This window comes from Zootermopsis nevadensis, unplaced genomic scaffold (assembly GCF_977971745.1).
Source record: "Zootermopsis nevadensis isolate Lab colony 2312 unplaced genomic scaffold, Znev_1.0 Znev_ptg000022l, whole genome shotgun sequence".
Lineage (NCBI taxonomy): Eukaryota > Metazoa > Arthropoda > Insecta > Blattodea > Termopsidae > Zootermopsis > Zootermopsis nevadensis.
The window spans coordinates 25,581,025-25,593,608 of record NW_028259154.1 but is presented as its reverse complement, the minus strand read 5'-3'; the positions used below and the strand labels follow the sequence as shown (position 1 = coordinate 25,593,608).

General features: G+C 37.7%; 1 protein-coding gene across 1 annotated transcript in view; it reads right to left on the bottom strand.

The window, feature by feature from the left end:
* Positions 1-8,336, bottom strand: part of Vmat (Vesicular monoamine transporter) — a 73,211-nt gene extending 64,875 nt beyond the window's left edge. The window contains exon 1 of the mRNA XM_087353959.1: positions 8,195-8,336. The gene's annotated coding sequence lies outside the window, so the exon portion shown is untranslated. The remainder of the gene's footprint in view (positions 1-8,194) is intronic.
* Positions 8,337-12,584: the final 4,248 nt, after the last annotated feature.

The following is a 12,584-nucleotide window of genomic DNA, read 5'->3' as shown; positions in this document are numbered from 1 at the left end:
GTGGAGTACACGAAACAGACAAGATCAAATGAGGTGTAGAGTCAAGGATTTCAAAAGCAAAGTTTTTCTTACATAACTCTCATACAACTTTACATATCAGACCGTCAATGGCTGGAATTATGTTTTAAGGACTTTCGACTTTTACTTAAAGCGTTTTTATTACAGGCGATAAGACCTCTTCCTCTCCGGACAAATCTCTCCCGCCAAAAAAACTTGCTGCTACAACCAGAAAACTTCCACGTTGGAAAATAATTCCAGCGTGACGAGTCATAATTATGGGAACTGTATCAGCTGCATAGTGTATATTACAGCGAATGAAAAACTGTATTAGTTATGTACAAAAAATGTCCTGGCCAAGTTTATTGGTAATAATCCTGAGGAGGGTGAGGATAATTACGATTCATGGAGTCCTAAAATCGGGTCCTTTGGACACAGCTTGAATAAGAATGTTCAGTTACGTAACACCCTTGTTGTCAATGCACAGACAGGGAAAAGGGTATTATGGAAATGTAGACATTTCGAAGCGACAACTTTGGGAAAATGTAAAATTCGCAAGTCTCGTCTAAATTATTATTATTTAGTGTTCTGTGTGACGACAGGTCCATATGAACAGGATCCTTCCATCCTTTTCTCGGACTGGGACCTGTTCATATACGTTCTTGGCAGATGATCCAGAAGTGGTTTGCCATTGCCTTCTTCTGTGTGTGAATGGAGTAATTGTTGGGATGCCACGGAGGAAAACTCCGTGTTGCCTAGACCACGGCCTTGCCCAACACAAGTTATAAATTCGGGTACCGCCGGGAATCGAACCCGAGATCCCAGGATTACAAGGCCAGCGTTCTAACCTCTAGACCACTCAAGACGTCTTTCCAACTGCACGTGCGTAAGACCTCTAGAACAACTGAGAGGATTTTCATAAATTTCGATACTGAGAAGTTTTAATAAAATTTGTCGGCTCATCCTAATTTTAGTCAAGACTGTACAGCAATAACGGTTCGCTTTCCTTGAAGATTGACTGGAAAAAATCCCTGTCAATTTACAAAGGTCAGAGGCGCGTCACTGGTGAACGTTACAGAATTGTTATGCTGTGCGTATACTTCGAAACGTGTTGTGCATATATAGTTGCTAGAATAGAAACATTTGAACACTTAAATTCGTAAACTTCATATAAAGACATGAAATCATCATCGTTTTCTTTAATTTTAAAAACAGATTTTGAGTCCCACATAAACAACACTTCTTGCAGATAACGGACATAAGTCAGAACATTTTGACAAATGTACCGAAGAGGAATATTTGTTCGTATTCTTATACGGACAGTAGAATGGGTTATATATAACCCACTGTAAGATTATTTATAGAGAATAAAGCTGGGTTTTTTTTCATGGATTATTTCTTCCAACTCTCCTTTTGTAAAGCTGGTTCCTATTCCCCGTATTGCACTGATAAATCTTTTACTATAGAAAAAGTCTGTTATAGTGGGCATTCGGATAGGAGGTCTAAACAGAATGTATTGAATCACACGGTTCGATATTTTGGTTCTTAAAGAAATGAAATGTTCTTTGCGGTTATCAAATCGCATGCAGGTACCGATCAATCGATCACTTTTTCATTACCCGTCAACTTTATAAGTAGTAACAAGGATGAAAATGTAATGGGCTCTACTACCACTTCGTTAGGGGATTTATTTTATTTAATTCGTGTTAAACGTCGCTGGAAACCATTCAACGTTGGTATGAATAGCTATGCAAAGATATAAAATTTGGATTCATAAAAGCCCCCCCCCCCTCACTGGCAATTTTGTCCTTTGCATATCATAATTTTAATAGTTTCGGAAGTTTGATCCGATGATAACACTTTTTGGGCTGAATAATAAGGGGAATTTTGAAACTTTATTATAATTTCATCATGAACCTCGTTCATCTGTTAGTGTCGTTCCCGGACACTTCGAATAAATCTACAGATCTTACTCTATGAAAACAAATTAATAAAACAGCGTGACGTCAGATCGACAAAAGAGCAGCGCGAACCAATTTGCCGGAGTGGCTGCGCCTATATCACGCCGCGGCACAATTCTGGCAAAGAGCCTGAATATAGACGTTTAGTGAGAGATGTGGGGGAAAGAGGGGAGGGGGGGGATACTTCCACCTCACTGACTCTTTTCTTCTTAGAGCTCGCGTTCAAAGTGAAGGAAGAGAGATAGAGAAAGGAAAATGGTTGAATCCTCACAGACCGGGATCTCCTCCGGGCACAGTCCCGGAGCGCCATCTGTTCCGGACTTGCCCCACTCCAGAGCCGAGGAAGACAAGATGCGGCCCTATTTATCGAACTACGCAGTACTGAGGGGTTTGTGTTAGTGCATACGCTCCTAACTGCTGTTCTTGGTAAAAATAGAACATAAATACTGCACATAATAATCATAGGCCCTTAAGGTCTGTTTGCGTGAATCCCATGTGAAAACGTGAAGACTCTTAAACTGATATACACGACAGGACAAATACCAGACTTCATACTAAAATATTAAACTTGAGGACAATCGTTTGACTCTTCTCCAAATATTTTAAAGACGATAAAATCATAGATAATGATATGGACGGAGCATGTAACATGCATGGAGGGAGATGAGAGATGCGTGCAGGACTTTTGTTGGAAAGCCTACAAGAAAAATACATTTTAAGGCCTGGTATTAACATTAAAATGGTTCTCAGGGAAATGGAGTTGGAAGGCGTGGGTGTGGACTGCATTTATCTGGCTGAAAGTGTGGACCGGTGGCGGGTTGTTACGAACACGGCAAAAGATCCTTCGAGTTTCGTAAAAGCACGGAATTTATTCACTAGCTGAGCGACTATTAGCTTCTCAAAAAAGACTCTGCTCTGTTGGTTTGCTAATTAAAAAGACGGAGGGTCCATACGGAAAGATGGGCAGTGTATAAAACCGTTAAAAATGTCACTCATGACAGCCGACGAACCGAAATTTGAAACCACCATCACTAGAATACATGTTAAGTACTTCAGGACTAATGAGCTAACCTCTTCGAAGGCATTCATTTTCTTGAAAATTCTACCTCAGTGAGGTGTAAACATCTTCACCGCACTAAGAACCTCAACACCAAAGTGCGAATCCCCTAGCAGCCTCCAATCACGCTACCAATCACACTAGCGTGTCGGAGAAGTTGCCGCATAAGCACGGCGTTATAGCTAAATTCTAGCTGATGATGGCTGTCTTCTGAGTTGTTGCGCCGTGCAGTGTGGTAGAAGTTTACTCCGACGTTTCAGGGGTCCTTGCTGCCTACTTCACTGCCCTGATGATGGAGGCAGCAAGGACCTCTGAAACGTCGGTAAACTTCTACCAGATTACACGATGCAACAACCCAGAAGACAGCCATCACCTCCGTGAAAACCTCAAGTCTTACATAGTTACTAGATCTGTATTTTTAATCACAGAGACGTATATTTATCATATCAATATAATCTGTAATTAATTAGTAATCTTCAAATTGAATATAATCCTTCTTAATTAAAACTGCAGTTCTGGACATAATAATTACAAGGAAAATTAAAGTCTCCCCTCAGTACTGAACCTAAGCCGTCTCTTTAAGCACTTTTACCTTAATGTTTACTTCGGGTATTGTCTGTTATCTGCATGAGCATTTGGTCTGTTCCCCTATAAATTTAAAACTGCCCAAAATATCATGGCCCAGGAGAACCTATCAAGTCAAATGGTGAGTTTTTTTATTGTAGTGATATATTCAACTATGCTGTCAGTAGCTTGGATTATCTATAGCCTGGTTTAAGGTACTACCCCGGCATTTGCTTGGACGGACTGAGAAAAATCACGAAAAACTCATAAACAAGATTTAAAAGCAGGAACTCCAGAGTACGAAATAGGAGTGCTAACCACTCGATTACGACGTTCGGGCGAGTGTTTCAAAGACTCGATACAGAGGTCATAGGACGCGCTGTCTACCAAGGCATGAGAATAAAAATACACCAGGTGAATGTAACACGGCTAAAAAGTGCCTAGATACTGCACCACGGCCTGGAAGCTAGGAACAATGGAGACGTGACAGAATAACACAGAACCCAATCATTGTCCGGAACATGACGTAAATCTAGAGATAAAGAAACCAACTTTTAAGAGTCTTCCTGTACCGTGATCCAACGACAATTTTACCAATTGTCGTGAAAGAGATCTCTTTCTGCCACGTAGACTCCCGTCGAGGGACAGCTTCTGTAATGGCGAACTTAAAATCATGGAAAAGATTAAAAGTCCAGTGAATATTCAATCCATGTATCTTAGCACAGATATTTTACAAAAATGCTTCTACTGGGATACTAACAACTGTGTCTCAGTTCACTACTGCTGATAACTATTCGGGGAATTTCAACTTTGAATCTCGGGCAGAAATTTACGTTGTTTTCAAAATCCGTTCAGGAAAACTCATGGATAGAGTTCTGAACTACCGGTGCACATGACATGAGTATGGTCAACCAGGAATTTGCGGTTAAGCAGAAATAAGCTTGAGAAGAAATGACCTTGAGAAGTTTGGAGGCCTGTAGCCGGAAAACGAGTGGGTTGATTTTATCGTGACTTCTTATATTACCTTGACCTATAATAGACACGAGTATTGTAAGGCAGATAAATGCAGTTCGGAAGAAACACGTGCGAAAAATTTAACTTCCAAAAACCTACAAAATTTTACAAGCATCTATCCGGCAATCCCTTGGGCTAATTTTATCGTGACCTTGTCATAACCTTCACCTATCCGTAACAACTAAGACACATGAAAATGGTCAACAAGGTATCTGCAGTTTGGCAGAAATAATCGTGAGAAAAACTACCTTGAGACAACCTTGAAAAATTTACAAGCTTCTACACGGCAAACCCTTCGGCTGATTTTATCGCGAATTTGACATTTCATTACTTTATATGTGACCTCATACTCACAAGAAAATGGTAACTCAAGTGCACACGGTTCGAGAGATATAAACGTGAGAACGTATTATCATGAAAAGACCTTGAATAATTTGGATGCCACTATTCGGCATGCCCTTGGGGTAATTTTGTCGAGGCCTGTACAAGACCTTGCCCTATGTGTGACCTCAAATTAACCAGAATATAGTACATCTGTATCTTACAGTTCGGCAAAAATAAGAGAACATATGACCTTGAAATCATTAAAGGTCTGTATTACGCAAAATCCTGGGCTGAAATTGTCGAGACCATTCTTTGACCTTTGCAGATCTGTGAAATCAACGTGATATGAGTATAATCAATCAGATAAATACAGTTCGGAAGAAATGAGATCGGCAAAGAGTGGGTAAAAGCTGATTTTGAAATTTCAACGGTTCTTAATACTTATAAGAACTATTTTTCATCGCGTGTCATTAGCGTTCTGAAAGGTCACATGGCTTTTTTAAAACAACTATTAATCACGTACAGAGTTCAGCATTAACCTATTGTTTTTCCTCGGGCATTAATTAGAACTTCCCCATTAAAACGTCGTTACTACGAAGATATCGCGCAAGAATGGCGTAACAGCACAATTGCTACTCTGGCGCAAAGTGCAGAGAAGCAAGCATGAACGTGTCACATGATCGCCTGAACATCACAAGCGCCCGCCGAATGTCACACGATTTTCGATCCTAATTTTCCGCCACTCATCCAAAATATGAGTGAACTAAAATTTTGAGAACAAAACCTGATTTCATTTATAACAGCGCAACATTAAGAATAATATGCTAAAATTGGGAGATTCTGTCATGGAATTATACCACTGAGTATGTAAACTGCGTTATCATCATTTTAAAATGTGTAACAAACGTAGGGAAATACAGGAAAATAAAAAAAAAACATAACTTCGTTTAAAACATCCTGAGCAACATCTGAACGATCAAAAACTATTGTGGGCAGTTAGAGGTGTCAAAATAAATAGAAACTTCGGCCACTCTTGCCCCAAGTCTTTAAAGCAAATACCAAAAGAAAGAGAGTTTGAAGGCAAGTAACATTGTGTGTTCGGTGGTGAGTTAGACTTGGTGATATACAGGTGACATGATCTATAGAGGCTGTTGGACCGCTCTCGATATATGATCTATGCCGTACACGCTCTGGAATCCTCGGCACGGGTTGATAGCCATAAGCGGGCGTGCCCGACTTTATTACAGAACGCAGAGACATTTGAAGAATGCGACCCGATCCCAATTACCATAATTCTTGCGTCTGAGTTAAATATGAAATGACTTATGAATAAAATAGACCTTCACCAAACTAGATTCGTATTCCCTTACAAAAAAAAATTTTTGTTTAAAGTTAACTATTTATACTGAGCAAACACTCTTGACAGAAACAAACTAGTAACTAAAGAATAAAATAAAATATAAGTTTAACATAAATTCAATAGTTTCGTCTGTAGCACGGCCCAACCATTCGGCTGCTCTGACACCTGTTGATCTCCATAAGCAAGTGGGCTTGAAAACGAAATTGATTTAGAAAAAAATCAATTATAAACTTATTTTTTCATATGGCGTTAATGCAATCACTTCTTAAAATATTCCAGTATGGTAGATCTACCATACTTCGCGCAGCCACATCGAAAAATAAAATATAATCACAGAAAGATCCAATCCCACACCACAATCATGTAACTATTTACAGCTCCTAAAATTATCATAATATTACACGTCTTTTCATTGCAATACAAATCATAAACACGTATAGAATGTAACAGCATAATTTTCAAATAAGAGACCGTAAATTATCTTAGACTGATTTCTTCCTTCGCGAGTTATTTAACGATGCTGAATTAACAAATGAATGTATGTAGCATCAAATGAGACAAGGTGATTAGTGTAAGTACAGTTTTGAAGAAATATAATAAATAAATTCATAAATCATTACGTGTAATGTATCTTCAATAATATTATAATTTGACGTTTCGAGAATGTCCTAAAAGAATTTTCCTGAAGAAGTACAAGGCAATTATTTTCCCAAGTTAAAACTTTAAATAAACACAACTAAAACATTATAGAAAGAAAATATTTCAGTCCTAATTAAATCTTAGTTTGTGGGTACGAAATTCTAAATTTGAGGTGAAGGAAAATTCTTAAAAATATTCCAGTCATGACCGATTTCCGAAGTCACGCTTTAAGGCAAGGCTATGGCAAAACGTCCAGTTCAGCGCAGAAACTGCGAATTCAACAACTTACCAGCTGCTTTAATATCGTGCATCCATATACAACGTCACATACATTTCTGTCGTCAATGAAGTTCATCGCATCGGTCCACTGAGCGTCTCTTCCCAGTGGCATTGTAACGTCAACATAATTTTTCTCTTTTCCTGACGTCAACAACTTAATTGAATCTGCTAGTATCATTCCTTATATATACTTTGGCATTTTTAAAAAAGGTGGAAATAATAAGTAACTTCACGTACACGAGAGTTTTGTAGAGAATGATTAAATAATCCACGAAATAAAAATTGCGATAAAAAAAGTATTTCTCGACACACATTTATAAGTAGGACGTTAAAAGTATACAAACCGAAGCCTCTTTCTTATTAATTTTAATTGAACATTTCACGACACAAACAATAGTCTGTAAATTTAGAGACGCGTATCTAACAAAATGCAAATTAAATTGTCGATTCTGAAACACATAAATATCGGATTCTGCACAGTTAAATACATAACACGTTCGTTACAAAGAATACTGGGAATTTAGAGGCCTACTCCAATGTTGCTGGCCGCGATGTTCATTTATTGTAAACAAAAAAAATACTACATTACACAGTGTCACGTATTTCGTTAAATATCTGTTACATCGAAAATGTTTCGAAAGAATTATATATATTGCGTAATCCATCACAATTTTATATCACGAAAAGTTTTTTTTTTTGGAAAATCTTATCGACATTGATTTGATCTTCCGCTAAGCAGTGATTAGGCCCATATAATTTTCTTCGACGTATTTTAGTGAAACTTACTTTCGTTATCAAAAACAATTTTAAAATGCAAGTAATTACACTGATCCATGATTTCAGCTCTCATGGATAAGGCTGTCTGATGCGATGAGATTCATAATTAATTTATCAGTAATTGTAAACACGTTGCCATAGAAACCTACAGCTGGAATGGAGCAGATCGTAAAGTTAAAATACCATTCAATAAATAATATAAATTTGAATATAATAACTTACCATTAACAGAGGGTTCTGGAAGTGTGTTCCGTCAACTCGTAGAGTCTTTAAGATCGGCTTCAAGATATTTACTTCATTTCCGGTTGCATGATTGAGAGAATGGTTGCATTTTCAGGTTCTCAAGGCCGGAGTTGGTGTTTTGATTTGTAACTCCGTGTGGACTTACAGTCAGACACCAGATTATGGTTTCAGATCACTGAAATAAAAGCTTGATTTTAATGCTGATGACAGTAAAATCTATTTTGATTGAAAGTGATTAGGCGTTTTTTATAGAACAGCATAATGCCATCACAGCGGGTGGCTGCATATATTATGTGGTCTGTTAGCATAAAAAATTCACGAAACGTCCAAAATACACGAACAGTAAAAACAATAAAAACGTGTTACAGTTATACGGAATTTAAATTGATATTTAATTTCCAAATAACTCCAACAAACAAATTCTTTCTTTGTTTATTTGTTTAATTCTTGTCCGTTTAATCACAATTTAAAATATTTAAAATACCATATGATGTTCTCTATCGAAACATTCGATTTACACTAGAACATCATTTTTTCTCACGATATGTTTCAGTTCTTAAATGAACTATCTTCAGGTGTATAAAATTAAAATTATATAAACTTAAACTTAAATATAATTTCTTAAATGCAACTTTTTTTATATATTATTGTATTTTAGTCAGATGTTTATTAGATATCAATGATGTTCTCTTCCGGATTCCATTTCTTTTTAACACATTCGAAGTTGTTCTATATATGTACGTATATTTTTCTTTTTTGTAGTGTTCTGTCTGACGACAGGTCCATATGAACAGGATCTTCCATCCTTTTCTCGGACTGGGACCTGTTCATATACGTTCTTGGCAGATGATCCAGAAGTGGTTTGCCATTGCCTTCTTCTGTGTGTGAATGGAGTAATTGTCGGGATGCCACGGAGGAAAACTCCGTGTTGCCTAGACCACGGCCTTGCCCAACACAAGTTATAAATTCGGGCACCGCCGGGTTCATTTAAGAACTGAAACATGTCGTGAGAAAAAATGATGTTCTAGTGTAAATCGAATGTTTCGATAGAGAACATCATATGGTATTTTAAATATTTTAAATTGTGATTAAACGGACAAGAATTAAACAAATATATATTTTATCACAATATGACGCAATTTTATCATCTCAGATTCTTTCTTGATAAAATTATGGTTGTTCGCCTAGTCAATGAAACAGTCGTCATTTATACATCCCGAAGGTCCATTAATGTATCCTTAGAAGCCCACCTCTGGATTCTAAAATACCAAATAACTCCATCATTGTGCAGTTTTAATTATCCTTTTGATAATCCTACCCTCTTTTTAAATCCACATTTTAACCCTTGTTATTATACAATAAAGTAACTCGTCTTCTTTGATACCAAGATTACGTAATATAATACTTTAAAATAACAGTACAGTTCTGGTTAAGATTTCAGATAATATGACAACCAACACTTGAATCCTAGTCCTTATTTAAAACGTTCATTCCGGGGCGACTTCAAAGTCTTGTTCTGCCCCAATTGCCAGGAATTTGAAGGCGCGTCACGTAGACCCACATATGGACTAATAATTGCCACGATACGTGAAATCCTTATCTCCCCCCGGATGACCCTAAACCACTAACATCGTCTGACAGCCACGTAGACTTCACGCCACTGAAGTCCATAGCGTGTCTCAATAATGCACAATCGGAATGTCTATTATTAAGAACCGCGTAATACCACTCGCGCTTTGTGTGTTCCTGGCATTGCGATGCTCGTTTGTTAAATACCGCGGATTGCACCCAGAGGGTGTGTCTTGGTATGTCAGGCATCCTAGACGGCGTCTGAACCGAATTTTTTTATTATAGCATTGTTTAGTGCAAAAGTGTGCCCGGTACTTAACAGCACGAGATAGATGGCAGCATCGTCGTAGCAAACGAGAAATATACAACGTTCAATTTTAACCTACTCCATTCATTTTACAAAGAAAGATACCATACCATACCCACGTGTCCCCCCAAAATAACTTCTGAACCATTTAATTACATCTTATCAAATTAACGACTGTTTCAGTTCCGTTGAATATATATTTTGTGCTCGTTTCTGAAAAATCGCGGTTGACATGTGCTCATATAACATCGTTAACTCTGTCTCTGAAAGTTTAGTCTTCAATCACATCACTGATGGGCTCACAATAGAGTCGCCAGTCAGTGAATGAACATTAACAGAGCATGAACGACTCCAGAACTATAAAATAAAAGTCCTAGTTCGAAACGTACCGAGCAACGAAGATATATGAGGCCAACAATGTCTCAAGTCACGTGTTCAACACAGAGCCCAAGTATTCTACACAATACAAAACATATAAGCACGTCTTACAGATAAAATCAATGTTGCAATCATTAGTTAAATTATTATAAACTCTGGTATTACTTCGATGATCTTAATTTTTATAAATAATACATTTAATACAGTATAAACTTATAGTGCATTTGTTTATTTATCTGTGGTCTATTTAGAAATATTGGAAAGGATATGAAATGAAATACCTGTGACCTAATTTAAGGCATTTTCCCTGGAGATTCCGAGAGAAACCACGGAAAACCTCACTCCGGAAAGTCGTACACAAAGGTTATGTCAGAACACTTACCCAAGTGATGGTCTTTTTTCAAGTGGTATGCATTCCATAATCATCTTTGGCTTAACTCACGGTATCAAATGTTGGGAGTTTAAATAATTCAGTACTTGATCGAACGTCCTTAAATAATGACTAAGACGATATTCCGCATCTGCTGTTAGTATCTACAGCATTCGGTGTGCAGACTAAGGCCAAGGACAGAACAAACATCAACGCATCTACTAAGCTTGAATCACAACAACGTGACGTCATTCCATGGCCCACTCCGTCACTCTGAAGCACCCCATTTGTCTGAAACCGGTACTTGAGGTCGTAACAATCGATACAGCCTCGATCGTGGGTCGAAATTTTACGCAAAATTCCCATATAAATTACATCGGCGCCGAAGTTACTATGAAAAAGTATAAATTGTTACGTTTACGCCTAATTATCCTACAATCCTCGATATATAGAATTTTGTAAAGTTATTACAACTGTGAGCGAGTGGAAGTATATAGGGATGTACGATCACTCATTCTAAGGATGTCGCCCTGATGTCTGGAAAAGTTTTTGCGAGAACTGCAAAGTTACGCTATTTCCATTGTTGAGCGGAAACACGTAAGGAAGGATTTTTCCTGTAGTATAAGAGCACTGTCTTTTCTTTCAATGTAGTGTTTCCACTTTGTAGCCGTTAATAATAATTAGACGCGAACGTTGGAAGTTAGTGCCTCTGGTGGAATGTGACTTGGTTTAAAGATTTGGTAGATTTTTTCATCAAAACAAACACCTAGACATCCACAAAGATTTCAGTAAAATATTCAGTCATTCTGCAACTTTCTTTCCGTATCAAAGGAATGAAGAAAATGAATATTTTTAATCGCCCACTACATACGACCATGTTGAATTTTTCATGTCGAGCGCTGTATGCCGTGATCTATTTATTATTCTCTACACTGCGATCTAGCGGCAGATGCACGGTACTGTGGTCATTGTTAACCAGAATTCGCACGCCACGAACAGCTGACGCTCGCAACTCGCAATCTCCTTCAAGAGGCCAGCAAATTAATGTGTCACAAACGGAAAATTTAATTGGCTCTTGGGAACTGAATAAGCATCAAGAGCCCTGCCTCCCACAAGCGTTCAAAATACTGATGAAATTTTATTATTTCCCCGTAGATAACTGAAAAACTGTAGACCATTTTCCCGAACCATTTCAAGTAGCCAATAAGACAGTCTACATCGCTCCTCACAATATCCGAGGAATCCAGCACAAATTTACCAAGAAAAAAATAATAATTTGGTGATGTTAGAATACATTGGCTGAGTTTACACTTAAACATCTTAATACTTTTAACCTGCCTGGATATATTAATTTTTTAATAATTTTACCAACTCCATGGAGCAAAGTCCTCCTTCAGAAGCTAACAGTCGCTCAGATACTCATAAAATTCTCCTCGTTTTATGGAACCCAAAGTTTCACAACACCTCATCACCAGCCTCTTACCCTCAGCCAGATGAATCCAATCCACATCCTCCCTAATCTTGATGGAGTTACAGGCGTCATCTTTTTTTATGGTTCCGGAACTTTCTTTAGAGAAATGTTACGTATACGTCCAAAGACTACTAATATTTCGATACATAAAACTATTTCTTTTCTTGTTGAAATGGATACCATCTTGTCCGCATATAAGATGCGACAGCGTCAGGGTCTAATACTTTCCGAGCATTTGTAAGGACCGTAAGATCCACCTACAGTGCCACAAGGG